We start from the raw sequence: 21,907 nt of genomic DNA on the forward strand, positions 1-21,907 counted from the left end.
TGAGCTAGAAACAGTATTGTCAGTCACCTAGATTTGCATCTAGATGAGATGGTGTGCAGGACGGAGGCTGAGAAGCAGGAATTGCATTATTATTGTCTCTTTCACAGTCTTAAGCTTGTGCAGTTTAAAGGTTTCACTGAGCTGTAGCTCCTATAAGAGATCAATCTCGGTCATAAAAGTCAGTAAAATGGAGCGGCGCAATATCCCCATTTTCCTCCAAAAATGTTTTCTCTATTCAAACTTCGAGCTAATTAATGCCCCTAAATGTTAATATCTTTTTTAAAAAGTGTTCATAACATTATAGCCAATCCAATGAAATAGTATAAGGTAAATGACCACTCTATGAGCAAGCAATATGCATCAAATACTAATTTCAGTCTTTTGCATATACTGACTTTAACTCTCACAGCTAACCTAGAAAAAAAAAATAATCTTGCTTGAGTGGAGATCTTTTTCTTATCACCAGTTGGATGCTGAAGTATTATGGAAAATGTTTGGTGTTCAAGTTCTAGAATAGGCAATCGTCCATGGCTCCAAAATGCTAATCCTCAAAACGACTCTAATGGCAGGTTTGACTGAGTCCATGTCCTCTGAGAAAATGGATATGAAGAGCAATACAAGTGTCTCTGGCTACTGTTAGCATGTTTGTGGAAAATATTCCCGCTACGTCCAGCTGGCTGGATTGAAGCCTCCGTTTCTTCCCATTTCAAACTAAACAACAGAATATTATTTTCTCTGCGCTGAATCTATCTTCATCTAGGATAAAATGATAGTACTTGTAGTTTGGGACTTAGTGGCTTCCAAAGTACTGTTCCGTTTTATAACAATCCTGTAAAACACTTATATTCAACAAAAGCAGTTTTCAATAAATAGGAAAAGTACTTGAAAAGAAGTCTACATTGGATCTCAAACACAAATATTGACACAGTTAAAAACCAGAGAGCGCATGTAGAGGTGGCCCAGTTGGCAATGTGCTTGCTGTACTCAAGCTTGAGTCTGATCCCCACATACACATAAAAGCTGGCCATGAAGGCAATTCTGTCATCCATATGCTGGGGAACGCAGCAAGGGGCAATGGAAGTTGGTCACAGCTACTCACAGAAAAGGAAGACCAACTGTTCCCTGCGATACAGGAATGACAACTGTCCCATACAATATTGGAAATCAGAACCTCACAGGACATGGTTTACAGAAGCAGCATTCAACTTGGGCAGATGAGAAAATTTACTTCTTAAAATTAAAAAATAATGCACCACAAAGAATAACACTGTGCATCACAAAGAAATGATGCTTAAAACTCTACACTCAGACACATCAGAGTCAAAGTCAAAAAGAAGAAAAACTTCAGTTGCATTACTAAAAGTTCTTACCACATACAGTCATTCTGTAAAACAATAGGAATTCAGATGAAAAATATACATGTAAATATTCAAGAGACCAAAAGTATACAGAATGAGGTATATAAAACACAAAGGAACTATCGATGTCTCTCCATAAGGCAATTTTTATGTCAAAATACCATAAACATCCGGGGAAAGATATCAATAAAAGAATATTTCAGGAAATGAAAGTTAAAGTCCTAGTGCAAAACTTAAAAGCATTGACAACTCTATCTACACTTTAAGGACACAGACACATTCAATAAAAGAGCAACATCTTCGGAAGAGATGAGAGTAATTATGAAACCAAGTACATTTCTATCCAGATTGATCATTGTCCACTATTTCTTCATAAAATTTATTAATACTGATGTATGATAATGACCTAAAAGTTTGTTGACTCATTAATTATAATTTTCTGACTCTCATAAATGACATGGCAAATGCACATGAAACAATAAAGAAAAAATAATATTCCATGAACTTAAAAAGTTTCATAGGCTTAAAATCAATGCAGAAATGCATTGGAAATGTAGTTATGAAACAAAGTTAGAATTTTCAGTTAATAATATACACAACATATTCCACATGAATATGAAGAATAAAGTTACCAAGTCTTGTGAAAGAAGTTTTGAATAAATAATCAAGAAGTTAGTATTAAGAACAAGGCTTCTTAAGCTGACAAAGGACCCAAAAAATTTTTAAAATCAATAAGCTATTTACAATTTAAAGACTTAATGAGAAATGAGTAAACAAATAAATATAACATTTAATCTACAGATTTAGATGAAATATGTATTTCCAACTAGGAAACAGACAATATGGGCCTGGAAACCTGGTTTAGTGAATAAGGTGTTTGTTCTGGAAACATGGTTAGCTGAATTTGATTACAAGAGCCTATGTAAAAACTTGGGCATGCTGACTCAAATTTAAATCTCAATGCTGGGAAGCAGACACAGGAAGATCCCTGGGGTTACTAGACAGGCACCTTACACTAACAGGCAAGGCAAGCATCAAGTACTTGTGAAATACTTTGACTCTGTCTCAAATAGCAAAACATAAAAATAAAGGAGAGAGACAGACAGAGACAGAGAGACAGAGAGACAGAGAGACAGAGAGACAGAGAGACAGAGAGAAAACAAGTAAACCATCTAGGTGTTTCCTGAGAAGCTTGAACTGAAAAGCAATGGTTGGGTGAGACTCTGACTTCTGCACTCCATAAGTATGCAGACAGGCATGCACCTGCATCATAGAAACATGTAGACATGTTAATAAATACAGACACAAACAATCACACGGAGCAAACAACCAACAGAGATGATGCTGATGCACAAAGGAATAAAATATTAATTTTGATTAAACTATCAAAAGATCCTTGAGTAATCAGGACATGAAAATTAAATGAAGAATTATTTTGCTTACTACTTTTTTTTCAGAATATAACCAGAAATGTTTGACAGTATTAATTTTAGTTAAATTGCCAGGAAAACATAGTATCTATTACCAGTAAAAATGTGCAGACAATTTGACTGTAACTACCAAAAATCACAATTTACTTATCTACTCATACACCTAAAATTATGTTACTATGCATTTAGTTACACACAATTTTACACATATGTATGAAAGCTCATGCATTTGAAATTATAATATAGCAGCATTTTAATAGCAAAGCTGAATAGTCCCTATATTCCCTCCAATCAAGTATATTTAAATGCACACTGATATCACACTATGGCTTATAAAATAGCAAATAAAACTAAAGAAATACTATATGAACACATGTGATAGATCACTTATAAGTGATAAAACACAGTTGATAAACAGGATATATGCCATCATTTCTGCTTAAACAATATAAAATTAAACCATATGATTATAATTCCATATACATATTCAGTATTATGTTTATAGTAACTAAACAGAAAATTTTTAAATGAAAGAGTATACTACTTATACTGATTCCCTTTGACAGGAGCTTTCAGTTTGGTTAGGACAGTTTAATGCTATGTATTTCACTAAATATACTTTCATATTGTTTTCATGTTTACCGTAAGAATACACTCACCCACATTATTTGATTAACTAAATGTATTTATTATATACCAGATCAAATTATTTGACACCATCTGCAGACCCTATACTTTTCCTTTGAGGCACTTTTATAATTTTTAATACTTTAATTTACATGAGCATATTTTTGTTTAATATCTGTAGTCCCCTTGGCACCTCTCTTGTGACTTCTTTAAAAGCTTAAGGCCTTATATCTATGTTAAAAGAAAGAAGAAAGTAGAAAGAGAGGGCTCTTGTTGCACCTATCACTTGTATCATGGAAATAAAAATTTCCAGATCCAACAGAAATTCCTTCTTGTATTTTATTGTATATAACATTGAAACATCAACAACACCAGTGGAAAAGATTCCAGTAATGTTAGTGCTTTGTTTATCACACATTTTTTTCTACAAAACAACAACAAAGTTTGCAAAATACTATTGGGTTAGCATCACTTGGATTCAATTTTAACATTTTATATGCTATTGTAAATGACATGTAAATTCTACTGTTTACATTTAACTGGCAACAAGGTGTACTGTACTCCAGAAGCATAAGGAAATCTATTTTCTAACTCATGGATGACAGTAATCAATAATCAACACAAAGTTCAGACTAAGAGGACCAAGCTTAGTGAAGCTTCCATGGAGAGTGTGGCCTGCCAATTACAAACACAAGTAATGTTTTGTACATAAACCACCCAACTGAACAGCATGCACCATCCGACTTCCTTTCTTTGCTTTAAAATATCTTTAAATTGCTTTTTACAAATTGGCCTTGGCAGTGATACCATCATTCATTCATGAAGAATATTCTAAGAAACCACCCTGTGAAACTAATTACAACATTTCCTTACAAATTATATATCGGCATTTCTGCAGAATATACAACTCCATCAATTTAACAATTACTGTGTTTTGAAGTCTTTTTTTTTTCAGTTTAAGGATAAGCATTAGTTTTACTGTGAGTTTATATCACCTTCTACAACATGATTTTAGTGTCTTTTTTTTTCTATTTCAGTATTCTATGATTTTACTACCTTGTCCAGATATTTGCTTTTATAAACATAGTTTCCACAAACATCCTTATTACTAAATCCCTCTGACCTACAATGAGAATTCACAGAAATGGATCAATGAATAAGGCTGGGTTTAAATCTTTTAATTTGCAAAGAAGAAGTAGTTTAAAGGAAGTGAATGACATGAAATAGAGTTCATGGACTATTTTATTTGAAAGAATTACAGTAATCACAAAATCAACCGTAATCTTAATGTATGATTTGGCACGGCAAGTGTATTGATTAGGTGTGGATCAGGGTAATGTTGAGGGACAATGTTTAAGATTTATACATAAAGTACAGAGAGAAACAAAATAGTACAGTCTGACAGATGACAAATCAAATCTTCATCAGAGTTTGGATAAACTGGGCAGGAGTTGGAAATAGTAAAAGGTTTCTGTTATCATCTGAGTAGCAGGAGGAAGATAAATGAAGAAATAGGCTGTAAGGAGGTTCAACCTATGCACAACACATGCAGTGCAATTATGTAGGCTGTGAGAGTTCACAAGTTTACTACAGGACTACTGTTACTGCGGTAAAAGGTATGAAACTGTCAGGGTTAGCATCGTTTAAATAACTTGAAAATACTGCAGCTTTAAAAAAATTCTTTAATATATAAAAAATGCAGAAGATGAATGGTTATCTTGGCCTTAAAACAGTCTTACTTTCTTAAACATCCCTTCGTCCATAAATTTTACTATATATAATTCCATGTGTGTATCTGTAAATATTGACAACTATCTATTGTGACATATGCTAACAAACATGTCTTTATACTAAGGTATGAACTTACACATAGTATCTATCTATTATCTATCTATCTATCTATCTATCTATCTATCTATCTATCTATCTAACTATCATCTATATAACTATCTATCCATCTATCTTGCATTTAATATTGGTTTTCTTCTTCAATATTTTCTTTAATAAATTATTAAATTTATTTTGTGTTGGCTATATAGTGATGGACATAAGACCTGCCTGTAAGTGAGATTTGTATATCCAGTGAAACTCAATTAGAAAAAAAAAAAAAACAACTAACATTTCCTAAGTTAATTGTTATCAATAGGAGATACATTCTGGGTTAGGGATTGGCACTTGTATATACTTCCCCTCTCTGCATTGGAACCTCAACTGGCCTAAACCTGTTCAAGTCTTATGCATGACCTTTTCATGTTGCCACGGACTCTGTGTGTTTGTATGTACATCAGTCTTGCTTTATCTAGAAGTCCTTGCTTTTTTTTGGTTTCTTCCATCTCCTTTGACTCTTACAATCCCTTTGCTTCCTCTGCTGCAGATTTCCCTGATCCCTCAGTATCAGGCATAAATTTTATCTCCTTCAGTGGGCCTCAATTCCAATTAGTATTGGTTACTCCTATAAGATTTGTGTCAGTATTGCACCAGGTTATCTTGTTAGTGTGGACTAGTGTGAACATGGAAGTAAAGAAGACAAATCAATTTTTTGTGACTTTTTGCAGCTTCTGCCTGCACACAGCATAATAGAAGCAACTGTATTGATACCACTTGGTTATGAGGAAGAAGCTCTGCTTCCCTCAAGGCTGGTGGTAACTCAGGAACACACATACCTCTACCTGTAACTGGACTTTCAGATACTTTGTGGGTTCCTGTTTCTAGTAACATCTCTACCTATATTCTACCCTTCCAATCCCCCAACACCAGGTAAAAGAGATAAAAAACAAAACAAAACAAATCTAGAAGTTTTCTTCTACCCCCTTTTGGGGGGTGTTGATATTACTAGACTACTTCCTGTTGGTTAGGAGGATGAAGTTCCATGGGGCAAGTTTGATCTTTGCTGTCAGGATATTCAATTTCTTTTTCATACCTCTTTGTGCATGACCACTTGACAAACAACAATTGCAGCAACCAGCAACCAGCAACCAGCAACCAGCAACCAGCAACCAGCAACCAGCAACCAGCAACCAGCAACCAGCAACCAGCAACCAGCAACCAGCAACCAGCAACCAGCAACCAGCAACCAGCAACCAGCAACCAGCAACCAGCAACCAGCAACCAGCAGCATCAACAACAACAGCAGAAGGTTAGGGAGGAGCAGCAGCCACAATAAAAATTTACTGATGTGCTCAATCAGAATAGGCATCCCTTCTTCAATGCCATTTCCTTTACAGAATGTGAAATCGAATTTCAACTCTGCCCAGGCCCATGTTGGGTGCCACTTACAACCAGACTTTTGGCCACTTTGTTGGTTACATATTCTACTACCCTCTCAATCCCTGTTCTACTTTCCCAACCCCCCAACACTAGGTAGGAAAGAAAGAAGTTTAGAGGAGAAAGAGAACATTGATATCATTAAAATTCTTCCTGCTGATTAGGGACTTTGAATACCTTAGGGCAAATTTGATCTTTCCCATTAGGATCACCAATTCCTTCTCATCTTTTTGCACATGACCCATTTGACAGACAACAACAACAACAACAACAACAACAACAACAACAACAACAACAACAACAACAACGACCAGCAATCAGCAGCAGCAGTAGCAGTAGCAGCAGCAGGAGGAGAGGAAGCACCAGCATCAGCCACAGCCATTCTAGAGGGCCCTAGCATTTATATACCCTTTCAAGAGTCCCTAGTATTCCAAACATCGTAAACTATCTGCACCTGGCAAAGTCACACCCCTGCAAGACCATAAAGCAGCTTTTGTGGAAAATCTAAAGCATCCCCATATACCACACCTGGGATCAAAAAGCAAACAAAATAAAACCCGAAAACAAACATATTCCTATAACATTCTGATTTTTTATTTAACAAAACGCATATTTTCACTACAGCTACCCATTCCTTCCACGTATTCTTTATTTTCTTTGTATTTTTCATTTCCTTTTAGTCTCGTGGCTCCAGAATTTTATTCCCTAAACTACTAACAGGGAAACTTTGTCTAGACTCTGTTTTCCATAGAAAATAAACCAAGGAAATTCAGGTATAAAAATATGAACAAACATTTTAGAAAAGGGTAAAAATATATGTAACTAACTTATTAACAGTCTTTACATTGCAGGAAAGAAATGTGGTAAATACATTATCTTCTGAAAATACCTGTGCAGAAAAAAATTTAGTAACCGTGAATAGTTTGCCTATATGGTGCCTTTGGAGACCAGAAGAAGAATATACCAGGTTTGTAATTTTATAAAGTTATTTTCAAGTATGTTTGAGTGTACATTTCCAGTTTATTTTCTCAAATGATGTTGGATATTGGCTCATGCATGTTTGTGCATCTCCTTTTCCCATATTTCTTCCTTGAGTTACTTACAGTTCATTTAAAATTTCTGCTCTTAGTTGGAGAAAGTATTCAACAGTTATGAGTCATTTTTTGTTCTTGCAGAGGATCAAAATTGGTAACCAACAAACACATGGTGGCTTACAAACATCTTGAACCCCAGTTTAGGATAGCTAATGTCTTCTGGTCTCCAATGGCACCATATAGGCAAAATATTCACAGTTACTAAATATTTTTTTTTCTGCACACGTCTTTCCAGAAGATAATGCATTTACTACTTTCCTTTTTTGTAATGTAGAGACTGTTAATAAGTTAATTGCACATGTTTCGCTTTTCTAAAATGTTTGTTCATATTTTTATATTTAAGTTTTATGTTCTTGTTACACTATCAAATATAATGTAGAGAACCTTTAGTCTTTTGATCTAATGCTCCATTTTGCTTAAATATGAAAATTTTAACAACACATTTTTCCAAATATTAATTTTATAGTGCCTACTTTTACAAATTTTGTTCTATTATTTACCTTTTGAGTTTCAGTTTCAGAAAATCCATTTTGTACCATCCTTTGCTTTATAGCTCTTGATTAATTTGACTTCCCTATGAGGAGTTTGATACTTCTCACTGCTTAAATTTGATGTTAATCTACTAATTCTATCAGTATAGCAGCTTTACCAATGTATTTGCATGAATACATGTGTATGTGTGTGTATGTATACATGTATGATGTATGGATGTATGGATGTGAGCGGTGTGTATCCTATGAGCATGTGCTTGTGATTATTGCCAGAGGCTGGTTGATGGGTTGGGTTACCCTGTGCCATCACTTCCTTCTAACTCCCTTGAATTGAGTCTATTACTGAAACTTGAATTAGATTTTTGACTTTTAAGTGTGGGCCAACATTCTGCCTTTGTTCCCCAGAGCTCTTAGGTTAAGAAACACAACAAAGCATGTGCCCATCTCTTTACATATATGACAGGTATTTGAACTCAAATTTCCAAGCTTTCACAACAAACTCTTTTACCTACTGAACAATAATCCCAAGATGCTGAATTAGTGCTAGCCTACAGAGGTAGCTGATCCAGGTCTTTACTCAGTACCTATGGTCTATTTGTATTTTCCTACAACAATGCTGCACTAACTTGAGTGGAGAAGTTTTACAGTATATTCAATTACATGAACAATTAATAGTGTCTTAGTTTTCTTTTTCCTACTTTATTTGGTTATCTCTTGTTATTTCTTCTTTTATTTGAATTTTAAGAGGAATATTACCCAATCAAATGTACCCAATGCTCTATGAAAAATTCTTTCTTTCATGTTTCAGAAAGAATTGTATTGAATTTATATGTTTTGAAAAACATATTTTTAATGTATACATATTTTACATATTCATTCCTTTTGAGATATTATTAAAATTTATAGGTTTTTATTACTGTGAATGAGATTGTTCATCAGGCCTTGTAGGACTTGTATGAGTTGAAAGAAGGTTCTGGATGCTTTTGTGCTTTACTTTTATCCAACCATCTATTAACAGAATCATATTAAATCTTGCAGTTTTTATGAGAAGCCTTGATTCATCAGCAAAAGTAAGAAATCAATATATTTCATGTTATTAATTTTTCTGCATTATACTTATTAAAACTTTCAACAAAACATTCAATACAATCAGGTGCCATTCTTCTTTATCTGGCTAAATTAAAGTGGACTTAATATCTCAACAAACAGGACAATATTTACTTAAAATTTGGAACAATTGCCCTTTGTTTCTTGTGAGTAGGCGTCAGTGCTAAAGGACATGCTCATAATAGGAGAGCATTGAGCTTTTCTATTACCCCTGAGCTGTATGCCCAGCATGATCATTACACCACTTAATTATTGAAGTCATTTCCTTGAATATCCATTTTAATAAAAGTTTTCAAAAGCAATAGCTAATCATGTTTTCTAATAAATCAGTGGATACCTTTGTTATAAAAATTCTCAGTAAGATGAATTGAAATATTTTCATAATCTATTCCTGCATAGTATCTGGGTAGGTTAAGCAAATGCATATATAGCAAAATATTGTACTAAGTAGCAAAAGTGATGTCTTATTTCAGACATTGTTTCAAAACAATAAATTTTCCATTCAAACCTGTATCTTTATTATAGTTATGAAAATTTTCGATATTTTTCTAATGTCTGATATTTGGCATATTTTCTAATTGTTTTTGCTTTGTTTTCCATATATGGCTTTATTTTGTTGAGAAAAGTTATGTTGGTTAAATTAAACTAATTTAAAAATTATGTGATACATTCATTCTTTATAGTTTTACAAAGTTTTGTGCTATTATCAAAATCAACTCTAAAAATATTTCTTAAATGGGAAATAATCATTTTGTGTTCCTCAGCAAGCCACTCTCAAGCCTTCCCTCACCACCAGCAACTTAAACCCATCAATCTGTTCCAACCTCACAGATAGCTCATACTTCAGCAGTTTGTTAATGTCCTCAGGGGTTTAATTTACTGAGTATAAAGCCTCTGAGTTTCTTCCATATTGTAACTTATATGAGCACATTTTAACTTTCATTACTAAATATGAATTTGGTATATGAATATACTACCACAGTTTTTCATTTATTCATCAGTTGATGACTGATTGGGTTGTTTCCATGTTTTAGTTTTATTCTTAAATATAGATTTATATATTCTTTAATATATATTAATGTATATTATAAATATTAATTTAAATATATAATTGTTAAGAGTAAACCTGTGTGTTTTTAAATATTTATTTTTATTTTATGTGGGTTGGTGTTCTACCTGCATATGTGACTGTATGAGAGAGTCAGATCCCATGGAACTGGAGTTACAGACAGTTGTGAGCAGTCATGTGGGTGCTGTGTATTGAACAGGGGCCATTGGAAGAACAGTCAGTTATGTTAACCACTAAGACATCTCTCCAGCCCTGGGAGTATATTTTTATTACTTTTGTCAAAAGCATGAGAGTAGAATATCTGGGTCTAAAGTTAAACTTACATTAAACATTTTAAGTAATCAAAACTCTCCCCTAAACCATAATATCTTGTACAATCTCACCAGTAAAACGTAGTTTCCAGTTATGTTGGAGTTTTTGTTTGTTTTGTTTTAATCTGTGTTATCGCTGTCCATTTTGCTTAACTGTGTGCTTTGGGTTGCAGGAAGGAGTTGTTCTGCATTTCTGTAAAGCTATCCTATTTGGTACAAAAAGTTAACTTCTTGTCCTGTGAGGTTTTTTTGTTTTTTTTTTTGTTTTTGTTTTTGTTTTTTTTTTATGATTATAGGTTCATTTTGTTTCATTTTGTTTTTTAGTCAACTGGATACAAGCTGCAGTCATTTGAAAATAGAAACTCTCAATTGATAGACTGCCTGTGTAAGACTGGGCTATCAGCAGTGGGTTATGTATTATCTTGAATAATGATTGATGCAGAGGGGTGGGGGAAGTGCTAATCCTACTGTGGATGGTGTCACTCCTGAGCTGGTAGCCCTAGTGTGTGTAAGAAAGCAGGTAAGTACTCTCAAAGGCAGCATTCTTTATGGCTTCTGTTTCAGTTCCTGCCTCAAAGTCACTGTCTTGAATTCACATGCATTCCTGTCTCTCAGTGATGGATGTAACCTGACAGCTGTAAAATTAAATGAATCCTTTTGTCCACAAGTTGATTTTGGACATGATGTTAAGCCACACTGATGGAAACCTTAACTAAGACTTATATTGTTGATTATTTAACTTGTCTTAAGTTCATTGTCAAACACATTTTAAGTTGTTCATGGCCATTGGTAAAAATGGACGTTCAAATTCATGTCCATGTTACAAGTGGGTAAAATGTCTTATACTAGATATTAAGTTCTTTTCTCTCTTATACTTCATGCTAGAAACATTTTTTTTTCAGGAATATGTTTCATAAATATATTTCGAAGCCATTAAGTGTGTTTTCACTTTTAATGGTGCATTTTATCACAAATGTAATTTTTTAAATAAAAATTGCTTCTTTAAGTGCTCATATTTTATGTCATATTTAAAGAAAACATGTGGAAAAAATAGTACGGATGATGTGAGTAGTTAACTAATGATTAAATGAAACTTCTAGAAACATACAATCAATATCAGTATATAATAGACTTTTATCAAAGTCACAAAAAATATCAACTTAGACATGTGAAGAAAGTCTCAGTGAGATGAATATGACTCACAGCATGAGACTTAGGTTCTCACACTGAAGTGAAACTAGTCAGAATTCAGTGGTCGAATGGTAGAGCAATGTCAGATAGAAATTAAAAAAAAAAAATCAGGTACTCCACTGATTGAAACAGAAATAAAATATGCCTAAATTTATAAGATCAGGCAAAGTGTGTAAAGCATATAGAAGAATGCATAGCACTGGGTGTCTATTAGAAAAGCATAAAATTCCAAGTCAGTTGAGTGGTATATTTACTCCTAAGAAGTTGGTGAGGGTTGGAGAGGTGGCACAGTATCTGATAACACTATTTGCTTTTGCAGGGGCATGAGGTTCAATTCCTAGTACCTACAGGACAGCTTACAACCTTTTATAACAGTAGTTCCAGGAGATCAAGTATCCCTTTCTGACCTTCAACGTACTGTAGCCTCATGGTGTGCATGCATACTATTATGTAACAAACTCAGAAAAATAAAATAACTAAAGAAAATTAATTGCAGTAAATACAATGAAGCCCAAATGTGTAGAAAGGTACAGTAAGAACTGCCATACAAAGCTATGAGTCTTAAATTAGAAAGAAAGAAAGAAAGAAAGAAAGAAAGAAAGAAAGAAAGAAAGAAAGAAATTAATGAAGTGAGGTGATAATTCATTGAGAGAAATACAATTCCAAATTTATCATTTGACAATACAATCAAGAAAAAAAAAAACAAATAATATTATTTTCCAAAACTAGGATAGGTAAATTCACTTGTGCTAGAAAATTTATATTATCTTTTCTCTTCTACTATTATAACTCAGTGCTGTAGCAAATGATCTGTGAGTTTCCCAACAGCGGTCACATCATTCCGTAGCTGAAACCAACAAGATATCCTGTGATTGAAGTCTACTTGAACATTATCTGCCACAAGATATAATGAGGACACACAGTCTGAGAGCTCATTCAAAGACTGTCTGTCTTAGAATTTTACTGATGTGAACAGACACCCTGACCAAAATAATTCTTATAAAGACAACATTTGGCTGGGGCTGGCTTAAAAGTTCAGAGGTTCAGTCCATTATCATCAAGGCAGGAGCATGGCAGCATCCAGGCAGGCATAGTACAGGAAGAGCTAAGAGTTCTATATCTTTATCTGAAGGCCACTAAAAGAAGACTGACTTCCACGCAGCTACAATGAGGGTCTTAAAGTCCATGATGACAGTGACACACCTAACAAGGCCACATCTACTCCAACAAGATCACAACTCTTAATAGTGCCACTGCCTGGGCCAAGCATATAGAAACCATCACACTGTCCCAATTTCAACCCTATTTGTGAATACAGCCTGAAAAATTCTGGCTATTAGACAGCTAGTAATAGATTTTCATTACTCTTTCTTGGTTTTGATTTCCTAAAGGCATGCCCAATTCAAAAACACAATATAATTAAGTATATTTCTTAGTTTTAAAAAGACATTTTAAATGTCACTAGTAAAATCCAATTGAGAACGTTCTTAAGGTAGGCTCTGGAAGGTTTCTCAGGTACAATGACTTCTATGCTTGTCCCAATCTAATTAAGAAAACAGGGAAAAAGTTCCAGTGGGACATCATGGAATTTGATGAGTACTTCTTAGAACTGACAAGGAAATTAAAAACACGGGAAGCCTGAGAAATTGTTCCAGGCAGAAGGAGCACAAAGTAGCAAAATAACATAGAAAAACCCAAAAGAGCCAACAGAGTAGTGAAAGGACATGAAGTAAAAACTAAAGCAAACAAACAAACAAAAAAAAAACTGGGTTTAGTTAATAAAAGAAATGCATCAGTATTATTTATAACAATAACACATGCAAGCTATTATTTTGATATTAAGTTTAAAAAAAAAACACTGGAGTATGGTGTGTAGGATAGATTCTGAAGTAATTTCTCAGCTTCCTCCAAATACAACTGTTCTATTAAAAACTGGATTTTATATAGACAATAAACATAATTTACCCCAAATGGATGCACTTAAAAAGTTGAAATGAATGATCATCTTGTTAAATGCCAAAATCACTAATAATGTCTACTATCAATTAGAAATAAAAGCTCATCAAATACTAAAGCTGAGGAGAATTTCCTAGTGTTAATGATGGACAGTTATGGGAATCGTAAAGATTTATGACATATAAAAATGAATGTGTGTGTGTATGTGAAACGTCTCTATGTGTACATGTGTGTATCTGTGTATGTATCTGTACTTGTGATTGTAACCACCCAAAGAGGCAAGAGGTATTGGACTGCCTAGTGTTAGAGATACAGGTAGCTGTAAGCTATCTACCATGGCTTCTGAAAACTGAATTCTAATCTCGAGAAGAACAATAAGTATTTTAATGACTGAGCCAGCCCTGAGGTGATACATATGTATCTCATCATCTGTATCACCTTTGATTATATATACATACATATATATATATATATATATATATATATATATGCACACACACATACATATATATAAATCAATGATGTAAGTTCTCACTATTCTTTCACAAAGTATGAAAGGAACACATTGATATGATTTTTAAAAAAGACATTCCAACTTATAAGGAAATAAAATTGCCATAAACAGACCACATAATCATCTATGTATAAAATGCTATGCTGTTTTCTTAACAAAAAGCTGTTCTAAATATGTTTACCAATTCAATAAACATATGCCTTTCATTATAAAACTCCAGCATATTTCTATAGACTTACCAACAAGCAACTAAAAAATACAATTAAGCTATCATTTTGAAAGACAGAAAATAGAAATAATTATTTTAAAGAAATGACTAGAGTAACAAAATTTAAAAAGCATTGCTGGGAGAAATTAAATAGGAATTAAATAAATGCAGTGATATACTGGGTTAATGGACCAAAAACAAAAGGCTCAATATTGTTAAAGAAGCCAGTTATTCTCAAAGTAATGTGTTGATTCATTAAATCCCAATAAACAGACTACAGTATTTGTGAAAAAAATTGACAAAATGTGTTCTTGTTTATAAAAACCTCTGTACATTTTTATGTAAACTATTCTAATCAAACTAAATCATACATGCGTATGTGCTCAGGTGCACTCACTTAAACACACACACACACACACACACAAACACACCCCATTAGAGAGAAGAGCCTTGCCAGGAAGAAAAAGAGTTTGAGTAAAGAAGAGAGTGAAATAAGCAAGAAAAATCAGGGGTGTAAATGTACAAAAGTCATTGTATACCTATGTGAAATAGTCAAAGAATTTAAGATAAAACAAAAAATATTCAGCTTGATGTCTTAAAAATTCATATGGAATTGCAAAATAGTCTTTTTTAAAAAATAGTAAAATTTAGAGGGATTTAAATTGCAATATTTCTGAGGTTTATTAAAGACTGTGTGGGGAACAGGAAGGCTTATTTTAATCAAGCAGATAGACATTCCATCAGGAATGCCTTATGCATAAAAGCAAAAGACGCCTCAACTAAGAAGGGAAATCCTCCCAGAAAACACTGTGGAACAATTATATATCCACTTGAAAAACAGCATCAAAGGTCTTACATGTAATATTTTCACTGTATGTATCTTGCATTTGTACAGTACTAGCTTTAATACAAAATATAAAAGTAGCAAGCTCATGAAACAAAATGGAAGAGACTTGTAAAAACATGTATTTGATATGTTTTTCTTTTGGGGGAATTTAATTTAATTTAATTTAATTTTTTATTCATTCATTCATTCACTTTACACCTGGATCACAAAAACCACCCCCCTCATCCTCACTCACAGGCCCCTCTCCCCATCCCTTCTCTCCTTCACCTCTGAGAAGGGGGATGTCCTTCTCAGGAAACCAACACACGCTGGAACCTCAAGTCACTGCAGGACTAAGTACATCCTCTCCCACAGAGGACAGATAAGATAGCACAGTTAGGGAGCAAAATCCACAGGCAGACAAAGGATCAGGAAAAGCCCCTGCTTCAATTGTTTGGAAAGCCACATGAAGATCACGTTGCACATCTGCTACACGTGTGGTGGGGACCTTGGTCCAGCCTTTGTATGTTCTTTGGTTGGTGGTTCAGACTCTGGCAGCCCCAAAGGTTCATTTGCTTTTAATTTAAGTGTAGGAATGTTTTACCTGCTTGCATGTCTGTGTACTGAGTGGGGGCAGTGCATAGAGAGGCCAGGAGAGGGCATTGTGTCCTCTGGAACTGAGGTTCAGAAGGTCCTGTGCAGCCATGTGCATCTTGAAAACACAACCCAGATCTCTGCAATAATAGCCAATACTCTTAGTCACTGGATAATTTCTGAAGCCCAGTTGAACATTTTTCACTATGATTTGGGAAAACATTTATTTATTTCTGTAAAAAAAAAACATTATTATATTACGTCTCATATTGATTTCATAATCTATTTTATATTTTTGACAATAGATACTTCTCACACACACCACCAGTTTCTCCCCCCTCCATTCCTCCTAGCCATGACCCCCACCTCACCTCTGTTCCAGATCCACATCTCCTCTATTTCCATTGAAAAAAAGAATAGGCCTCCAGGAGACAACACTCAAACAGGACAAAACAAGATCCAATAAGACTATGACTTCATATTGAAGCTCCCAGAAGGTAACCCAATAGAAGGAAAAGAGTTCCAAGAACAGGTGAAAGAGTCAGAGACACGCCCACTCCCACTGTGAAAAGTCCCACAAAAACACCAAGGTAATTACCAGAACATATATAAGTAGAGAACCTGCAAAGCCCCATGCAGCTCCTCTGCTTGCCACTTCTGTCTCTGTGAATCCAGGTGAGCCATGGTTAGTTCTCTCAGTGGGCCATGCTCTGGTGTCCTCCACCCTCTGACTCCCTCAGTCTTTCTTCCCATCTCTTTCTTGGTGTTCCCTGATGTTCATGGAGAGGAATCGATGGTGACCTCCTATTTAAACTCTTTCTCTCATAATGTCTGGCTATGGGTCTCTGCATCTGTTCCCATCTGCTGCTGAAGAAACCTCTCTGATCATGACCAGACAAATTACCTGCCAATTGAGTATTGTAGACTGTCATTAGGAATCATTTTGTTGAATTTTTTGTTTGTTTGTTTGGTTTTTTTTTTTGGCAAGACTGAAAAAATCGAAGAAACACATTTCAATTTGTATCATTTATAGTTCTTCATAGAGAACAATCAGTAAAATAAAGTATTTTTTAAAAATATATTCATATATCTGAATAGACATAGATTATCATTTACATATATAGCATATAATAGGATACATAAAGTAATAAACACCAACTATTAATACAATAGCACAGACAAATCACACATTAGTTGCACATTAATGTAACAGACACGCAAGACAAATTAACAGATAAAGAAGAAAGGTCTATTTGACTCATAGGTTCAGGAATGAATTTTATTCAAGCCTATAGCAAGTCAGTACATGTCAGAAGCATAGTGGTGAATACAAAATCACTTACCTGTGGTCAGAAGCAAAATAAAGAAGACAAACTTGGTTTCCACAGCCTTCGCCATATGTTCCCAGGGATTTAAGGCTTACCTGGATCCTTAAATGTTGCACCTTTTCCCAGTAGAACCAAAATTTAAAACGAGCCTTGAACAAATGGGCCTCCTGGAAACATTCTACATTCCAAACAGATACAAATCCGACAAGAACTCTCTGGAACAAAACAAAAATAAATGAATATAAAATTAGTAATAACGTTTATAAAAATTACAGCAAATCCATGTTGAGTCTTTAGTGACTCTAGATACTACACTACAGACGAATAGAATACAGTATGGAAGAATGTTTTGGGACAAAGCAGGCAGAGGTGTTATTAAGGGACATGACAAAATACAACGGGATTGCAAAGTGGGTATTTTCTTATCTATGGTGATAGATGAGGTACTTTGAACATAGCATCCGGATAGTCTACATACATGCAGTTTATTCTAAAGTATTCATTTTAACAACTTTTGAAAATCAGAGCTAAAGAGAATACTGAAACCAAGAAGATAGTTATGTTGTGAGGACATATATCCATGTTACATCATATTCTTCTAAAGCATACTTCATATACTGTTTTGCTTGTATATACACACAGGTACATGCGCACACATGCACAAATACCCATGAACTCACAGACATGCATACATATGCATATCCATTCTAGTAAATATTTAGAAACTTTTTATTTGTACTTGTTTCTTTCTTCAGTATTTTCAGTAATGTTTATTTCTTTCTTCAGTATTCCTGTAGTTCTGTTTCACAAAACACAGTGATTATTCCACTTGGATTTTGCTTTGTTATTAGGATCCTTGGCACAGATTTTAGGCTGATTTTTCCAGTATTTATTTCCTACTGTGGATGTCCAACCTTAAAGATATTCTATGCATATGAAGGGTCAAATGGTCCTTTAAACATGAGTTTATAGAAAGGCTATTATTTTCCCCTAGAGAACACTTACGGACTTCATGGAAGAAATATTTGGCATAGTCTTTAGGAGCTGATTGAACACCTCTATCCCTGTGTTAGTCACAGACTCTCACAAGTATTCATTGTTGGACAGCTTATAAGCAGCCCACAATTGCTCCAAGTGGAAATGTTTTACCTAAATGTCCTGCCTTGTGTCTGTGACCAGGTGTCCTTCAGTCTCCCTTAAGCAGTTCAGAGAAGAACCATTGCTTACATATAGCCAAGCTTCTAGCAGAGCCCACATTTAGTATTAATCCATCCAATGGCTTACATTTATAAATACCTGCTCAGATATGAAATGCATCAGCGTCAGAAATTCAAATGACTACAACATGGTCACAACTTCACAACTGCTTCATCAGACTTTATTCTGACTTAAACTGTGTCTATTTTGTGGCTGTCCACATCTGAGTGGTATCCATGGCAGACAGCCATGTTGTCCAGATAGTCATAAAACTTTTTATTAGAGCTTTATTTTTAATAATTGGTTCTTTTAATCTGTACAGAAACATGGACTCACAGCTGTCAGCAATTAAAATTAAACCTTATTTGTCTTTTAATATAATGCTGTGTTCTTGGGAATAGAGTAGGGATCTAAGCCAGTTGAATGATGGACAGTAAGCTTATCCGACATGACGGAGACAGATTTCTAAGAAGACAGACTGATGTTTTTGTGTACAAAAGGGAATGAGTATACCATATCAGCAACATTTAATTATTGTGTAGGTAATTATTCATTGAAGTACGCAACTTTTCAGAAAGCAGAAGACAGACCAATACAATTACTGCTTGTCTAAGTACACTGTATGGGAAAAATGATAATTAGTTTTTTTTTTATAAAAATTTGCATGAGTTGATTTCTTTTAAAGGAGGAGTTAAATTCATCCATTTAAGAGCTCATGGTTTGTATGTGAGCTAATATAATATAGGATGATATCTTTAGGCAAAAAAAAATGCAACAAGTAATAATTGTTCAGATTTAAATTAAAAGCTAACCAGAGCTTTAAAAAGGAAACCACTTAAAATGCAAAGTTGCATGAAATATATTCTGATAACCCAGTAGGAAATTTTATTATGGATATTTTCTGTCTTGCTTATAGCCTAAACTTTAAGAATTTATACATGCGACTTCAATTATAAGTACTCAATTCTTATTTTTAAAACCGAGTCTCCAGAACAATACATAATTATCTGTCTTTTATTTGCTAAACCATGTTGAACAATGCATCCCTCCTGTTATTAATGGAAAAGAAAATCAGCATTATATGGGAAATATAAGAAGCATCCCAAAATATGTGTGCTTGGGTAAACCATCTGCCCGCATTTAATTCTCAAACAGAGAATATTCTACCAAATGTGTGCTGAATTCCAGAATACCTGAATAACAGTTCTGACTTTAGTCTATTTGTCTAGGTAAAACTAATTTTATTTTTTTATCTTTAGTAATTTTCTAACATTGAACATCACTGATTAAAAACAAACAAACAAACAAACAAACAAAAATACATATTCCTTGAACAACAGAGATTTGCCCTAGAACATTTCCAGATGTGTCATAACACAGGTTCTTTCCATTTTATTTCCACTTTTCTTCCTTACAATTTCTTTTATTGGTCCCTGTTTCTCCCTCTCAAATTCATAGCCTAATTTTCTTTAATACATATATGCATGCAAATGCATAAAGATACAAATATAATCTGCTCAGAATGTTTAATGTTATTTGTATGATATGATTTTATAGATAGACATTTGTTATTGGACAGCCAGGTAGGGGGCTCATCTCTGAGAAAGACTATGTCTCTCATTCTCAATATTTATGTCATTCTTTACATTTTTCATTGCTTCTTTTAAAAGGTGATTATTCACTACAAATGTGTTTTCAAGTTTTTCCTTTCTCTTTATGCCTATCAGTGTTTTATTTGCATGTATGTCTATATACCATGTGTGTCTGGGTATCTCCAGAAACCAGAATAGGGCACTTGAATGGCCTGCAACTGGAGTTACAGATGGTTGTGAGTGCCCATGTGGGTGCTGGTAATTGAATCAACTCTAGAGGAACAGCCAGCACTCTTAACCAATGAACTATTATTTTCACATCTATAAGTTTACCTTATAATGTATGTTCTTAGTCTACAATATCTAAAGTAATTTTACTAACATCATTTAAATTTATTACAAGATAATATGCGTGTGCTTTTAAAGTACATAAAATACTATTGGAAAGGCAGAGGTAAAGTGAAATTGATCAGAGATGTAGTTTTTATTTTCTGACTCTAGCTGTGCAAAACCCAGCACTACTAAGTCAGGCAACAATTACCATTTACATGTGAATCTCTCCTTGAAGGCTCTAATCCCCTTATCACAGGTCAAGCAAATGTGCCCTGTTGATGATGATGTGGGACTCCAACATCATAAGACTCGTTCTCTTCCAATCATTTTTACCTGGCTTCTAAATTCCCTAAGGAAATATCGGGACATGGAGCGTTTCTGTAATTCAGAATTGCTTAGAACTTTAAAATAAGTAATGGAAATTTTAAATCTCATGACCACAAGATGATACTTAATACTCTATAAAGATTTATCAAGAAAATTCTAAATTAACAAAGGATAAATTTATGTTACACTCAGCTTAAGTGGGAGAAGTGAGCTTCAAAGAACTGTACTAGACAAAGGAATGCTATGATCTTAGCTATTTAGGACAGCCTTTCTGTTCAGTTGTCCACACCAGCCTATAGAAGCTTAGTAAAATTCTGTTGCTTGTGGCTTCATTAAACAGAGCAACAACAACAACAAAAACCCAAAAAACAAACAAACAAAAAACCTCTTAGCCACAATTCATTTCTTCTAAATCATACTTTATCTCAATTACTTTATATTGTGCCTCAAACAACAAAAAATGCTATAGGAAAAAAACTGAAAAATTTTAGAATATTTTCAATATTATAAAGACTCATTTATAAAGGGATGGTCATTTTATCACATAAAGCATCACCATTAATCATAACTCTCAGCATGACAGAATTTTCATATTTGAGCATTGCTAACCTTTGTTGTTATTTTAAGGAAAACTCTAACATATGCCAGTACAATATATACAATAGAATACTATGTGTCTGGCTACCCAACTGAATTCAAGCAAATAGTGTGCATTCAGAATTTATAGACTGGTTAATGGGTCTATTTTCCAATTAATTTTCTGTTGTCCCCCACCCCCCAAAAAAATTACCTATTTTGTTATTAAGGGCAACCATGCAAATTGATCATGAAGTAGATGGTTTATGGATCAGCAATGTTTTCTTTCTCAACTCTACAAGAAAAATTCAGCAAGCTCTCTGGGCCCGTAGGTATTCAATGGATTTAGACAGATGATAGGGAAAAAGGAGAGAGGAGGGAGGAGAAGAGGAAATCAATGAGAAAGAGAAAATGGGAAGGGGAGGAGAACAAGGAGAGGGAAAAAAGGAGGAGGAAAAGGAAAAAAGAGGTATAGAATGAAGGAAATGAAGGAGATCATGTGAAAAATAAATAT

General features: G+C 34.1%; 1 long non-coding RNA gene across 3 annotated transcripts in view; it reads right to left on the reverse strand.

The window, feature by feature from the left end:
• Positions 1-21,907, reverse strand: part of LOC143442835 (uncharacterized) — an 88,107-nt gene that overhangs the window by 11,912 nt on the left and 54,288 nt on the right. The window contains exons 2-5 of one of the 3 annotated variants that reach the window (XR_013111362.1): positions 17,464-17,583; positions 16,639-16,944; positions 16,412-16,477; positions 16,051-16,273 (exon numbers count right to left, since the gene is read on the reverse strand). This is a non-coding gene — a long non-coding RNA (uncharacterized LOC143442835). Of the gene's footprint in view, positions 1-15,235; positions 16,274-16,411; positions 16,478-16,638; positions 16,945-17,463; positions 17,584-21,907 lie in introns of those variants that run through there. The other 2 variants (XR_013111361.1, XR_013111363.1) reach the window with 2 other exon arrangements.

This window comes from Arvicanthis niloticus, chromosome 6 (assembly GCF_011762505.2).
Source record: "Arvicanthis niloticus isolate mArvNil1 chromosome 6, mArvNil1.pat.X, whole genome shotgun sequence".
Classification (NCBI taxonomy): Eukaryota; Metazoa; Chordata; class Mammalia; order Rodentia; family Muridae; genus Arvicanthis; species Arvicanthis niloticus.